The sequence below is a fragment of the Panthera leo genome, chromosome B3 (genome assembly GCF_018350215.1).
Source record: "Panthera leo isolate Ple1 chromosome B3, P.leo_Ple1_pat1.1, whole genome shotgun sequence".
NCBI lineage: Eukaryota > Metazoa > Chordata > Mammalia > Carnivora > Felidae > Panthera > Panthera leo.
In genome coordinates, this window is record NC_056684.1 from 38,292,684 (window position 1) to 38,297,647 (window position 4,964).

Genomic DNA, 4,964 nt, shown 5'->3' on the forward strand with positions numbered 1-4,964 from the left:
ACATTACACCACCCCTTCCGTCTCACCTACAGGCTGTTGGTAAAGTCCTTCTGTCCAAGCACACACTGTAAATAAAGCCATTTCCGTTTGGGGACTGGCGGTACAGCAAAGGGAAAGAATTAAACAAAGAAAGGCAAAATCTTCATCATCCACAAAACAATACGCAAAAACCAGGGCATTCCTCCGGACCGTCGATAAATAATCCAGACCACAAAAATAATAGATTAGACAGCTTGTGTAATGGTAGCATGTGAAAGACTGTGGAACTTTCTAAAATTAATTTTCTTCATTTTGGTTTATTAAAATTGCACTCATCTATCTCCCCTGTTAAATATTTTATTTTTTCATATTAATGGCTGCAATTTCAGCTTGTGCCTGTTTCTGTCATTAACACTGTACAAACTTAATATCATTAGTAGTTTTTCCCTTAATTATGTGACTAGAGAAGAAAAACATCAAAGTTTCCGTGAAATTGGAATAGTAGATCTAAATTGCCTCATGTTTATTTTAACATTAACAGTAAATGAAGCTAATGGGCTTTTATATTATTAAAAGCACTCATTTGTGTCCTGCCTGTTCTAATATATAACAAAGCTTTAAAAGATGTTAAATAATTAGTTATTTAATAGGGATGGGTGGAATAGATCAAACAAAAGGAAAAGTTGAGGGTAACCAATGCACATGGTTGAGGGGTCTGTCCCTTTTAGGGCTTTCAAAAGGGATTCCCTCTCCTCAGGATCCCTGCCCCACTGTTAAGGGAGAGCTCTAATTTACAACTACCCTGGAGAGTTAAAGCAACAAAATCTATTGCCGCAGCCCTGCAGAGGACACACATGTGTGTGGGGGGGGGGCAATAATGTTTGCAATTATTTCTGGACAATCTCCATTCATAATTCAATACCTGCACAAGGCCCATGTGAGGCTGGGGCTCAGAGGTCCTCTGTGGGAGGGAGGCCGCGGGGCTGCTGCTGGCCTGCCTTCTCCCTTACAGTTTCCTCGCCTCAGAGCAGGATATCCCTGGCTTCAGGGGATGCTGGTGCAGGTAGGTATTCATCTGCCTTCTGAGCCTAGTGAGACCTAGGGAGGGGCTCTAGCCTGTGGGTCTGGAAGAGGTACCAGGCTGTCACCACTCTCCTGCTCAAAAACCTGCAATGGCTCCCTTGGCCTGCTCTGTCAAGGCCAACCTCCTTCTTGGCACTTGAGGCCCTTACCTCTCTGACCCTAGCTCCCACTGTTCTCAGCGTTTGCATCCTGTTCCGTCAGCTGGTTCCCTCATCGGACCCAGTACACGCCAAGCTGTCCTGTCTCCTTGCCCCTGCTCATGCTGTTGCCCTTACCCGAAACCACATTCACCCTTTCTTTTGCCTATTCATATTCTAGTCCTTCTTTATAGTTCCAATTCCAGATCCTCCATCAGGCCTCTCCGGGTCCCCCTGGCTCCCGAATTCCCATAGAGCAATGGTCTTCAGACTTGAGTGCGCTCAGAATCGTGGAGAGGGCTTGTTACAGCACAGATCACTGGGCGCCACCCTTAGCGTGCTGGGTTTCCTCGGTGGTCCCCTAGGTCTCAGTGTCTAATGAGTTCCCAGGTGATGCTGACGGATGCTGCTGGTCCGGGGACCACACTTGGAAAAGTACTAGAGCATATACTGTCCATCCAGTCCATGAGGCACTGTACTTGTACTAGCTTGAAAGGTTCTCTGATAGCGGCGCATGGCCACTGTCTCCTCACATAGGCAGCAAGTTCCCGGAGGGAAGAGACACCAGCATATTTCACTATATCCCCCGAAACGCCCCGAGCTCAAGGATGGGTTCATGGTGGATGGAGACAAGGACTCCTGATGAACCGACCGACCAGTTGCCACGGACTTTCATTCCATCCTTAGAGAAATCTCCATCTTACAGGTGAGGAAGCTGAGGCTTTGAGAAATGAAGTGGATGAAGGTCACACAGATATTAAGTGACGAATTTGAACCTGGGTTCCGCGCCAGAGCTCTGGCCAATATGTCTTAGTTGAACGATTTCAGACACGCGGTCTTGGAGGACAAGGAGACCAGATGCTTTTGTCACTGCTGTGGTAAGGAGCTTGGGCTTCCAAAACAACTATACCTGGTAAGGGGGGAGTGGGTGGGTGTGGAATTGAGATAACCACCCCCTCCGTGGATTTAGTGATCCTTTAGTCTGGGGAAGGTATGCATGGTAAATAAGCTGCCCTCCAGTCACTTGCTGCACTGTCACCCTGATGTTAGGGGCAGTCTCAGAATCCTTAACTGATTGGCATTTCTTTGGCTAGGCGATACGTATTTGCCATTCACAACGCAGCCCAGCTTCTCTGCTGCACAGTCGAGAAAACAGAGGAAGACGTTTCCAGAGAGGAAATGCAGCCATGGTCAACAACAAATTAGTGATGTGTAATTCCGTATCTCTTGTGTGTAACAAATCATCCCCAAACTCAGCAACTTAAAAAAAAACAAACATTTATTGACTCATAGTCTCTGTGTGACACAAGTTTGGGCGCAGCCTATCTGGGTGGTTGTGGCCCAGGGTCTCTTGTGAGGTCACAGTCAGGATGTTGGTGACAGCAGCTTGTCATCCAAGCATTGACTAGGGCGGGAGGATCTGCTGCCCAGGAAGCTCTTTCACTGAGCTGTTGGCTAACAGTCCAAGTTCCTCATCACGTGATGCTCTCACAACATGGCTTCCCCCAGAGCAAGCAATGGAAGAGAAAACAATAAAGAATTTACAGCACCTTTTATGGCCTGGTCTCTGAAATCACCCATCATCACTTCCACATTATTCTATTTGTAGGAAACAAGCTACTAAGTCCAGTCCACATTCAAGGGGAGGAGAATTAGGTTCCATCTCTTGAAAGGAGGAATATCAAAGAATTTATGGACACCACATGTTGGAAAAGGATCTAGAACTCAAGAGTGTCCAATTTTTTTCCAGTTGTTAAATAAATTGTGCAAAAATACATTAACTTTATATATATATAGTGTAAAGCATAATTATGAAATGAGCCCTGACCACTAGACTTAGAACTTCACTGGCACCCCAGAACTCCTGTGTGGCCCCCCTTGGGATCACAACTGCTTTCCTCCCAAGATGTAATCACTATTCTGACTTTGGTGATTTTTATTTTCTTGCCTTTCTTTATAATTTTACTACCAATTGTGGGGTCACTAAACAATGCAGTTTAGTTGTTTCTCCTGCTTTTGTTTTTTTGAACTTAATGTCAATGGAATCGTACTGTAATGATGCTTTGGTGTCTCGCTTCTTTCACTCATCACTACGTGTGAGTTTCACCCATGTTTTTGCATGTAACTGCATTTTATCCTTTTTGTTGTACAAAAGCCTTCTTATCTTTAATGATTCTTTTTGCCTTAGACACTATGCTGTTTGATATGGATACAGCTCTATCAGCTTTTTTTCAATACTTGCATGAGAGGTTTTCTTCCATCCATTTGGATGGATCTTTGTACTTTAGATGTTTTCCTACATTATTTTGTGCTTTCTATTTGCCCCACCTTACTGTGTTCCTTGTACTCTCCTTTCTTGTATTTTTGTATTAATGGAATATTTTTGGACCATTCAGAATTGCCCCTCCAATTAGTTCAACGGGTGTGTTCTCTGTTTTTATTCTTTTAAAAGTTCACCCGGAAATTACAACAACCTGTACTCAAAAACTATCATTTACCAGTGCATTACATTACCAGTGCACTACATTAACCAGTGCATCCTCCAGGACTGTACAAGGATGTTAAAATACTTTAAAATCCATTCAATCCCTGACCTAGATGTTGGTGTTTTCATTTTTTAAATGTTATCTTTTTTAAAATCTCAAATAACACTATTGTTACAGCTTAAAGCAGTTAGTATTTATTTTGTCTACCTATATACTTCCCAGCTTCTATGCTCTTCATCTGTCTATACACTTTGTTCCTCATTCGGGAATAACTTTCCTTCTCCCTTTCGTACAACCTTTGGCATTGCCTTTGGTGAAGGCTCTGGGAATGGCAAATTTTTTTCTTCTTACTTTTTATATGAATAGCCTTAATTTTATTTTATTCGTGAAAGACATTTTTACTCACTACAGAATTCTAAGTTGGTGGTTATTTTTAATCGACAATATGCTAAAATATTCTACTATCTTCTGGCTCCCACAGCTGCTGCTGAAGGTCAGCTGCTAATCTACATTTTTCTTTTGAGTAGATTGTAACCTGTTTTCCTCCTTCTCCAGAAGCTTTAAAAATCTTTCCTTTGTTCTTGGTGTTCCCAAGCTCCACTCTGAGGAATCTACGTGTGAATTTTATTTATTTAAACTTTATGGGTTTCATTAAGTGTCTCAAAATGATGGATCAAAATCTTTCTTCAGGTCTGGAAATTCTTAGCCATTATTTCCTAAATCATTGCCTCCATCTCATTCTCTTAAGCTTCTCCTTCTGGAACTCTGATTTGATATATATTAGATCTTATCATTTTATCTCCCATATTTCTTAACTTCTCTTTGATAGTCTCCATCTCCTTTTTCTCTTTGCTGCATTCATCCGGTTCATGGATTCTCTCTTCAGCTATGTCTAATCTACTATTATACAGATTCATAGAGTGTTCAATTATTATGTTTTTCATTTCTAAATGTGATATTTCCTTCTTTTTACAATCTGTTAAGTCTCTATATCTGTTTTTTTTTTGTTTGTTTTAACATTTTCCTGTTCCCTGCAGATATTATCATCCTTATCTTTTTACTCCTTCTAAATAGTTGTTTTATATTTTGTATCTGATAAGTCCAATATCTGAAATCTTGCAGATCTGCTTCTGCTGTTTCTTCGGGTCCTCATTCCCGGTGCCTTGCTTCCTTCAGTACTTGGTTATTTTTTGTCTGAGTTGTTCATTTTCCTTGGGAAATTGTTTTTGGTAATTCTTTGGAAACTGGGATGAAAAGATCTGTGTTTACTTCTTCCAGG

The 4,964-nt window shown here is 41.6% G+C and overlaps 1 long non-coding RNA gene across 1 annotated transcript; it reads left to right on the forward strand.

Moving 5' to 3' along the window:
- Nucleotides 1-980: 980 nt before the first annotated feature.
- LOC122221171 lies at nucleotides 981-2,450 on the forward strand. Its single transcript, XR_006203114.1, has 3 exons — nucleotides 981-1,042; nucleotides 1,906-2,077; nucleotides 2,294-2,450. It is a non-coding gene; the product is annotated as an uncharacterized LOC122221171 (long non-coding RNA).
- Nucleotides 2,451-4,964: the final 2,514 nt, after the last annotated feature.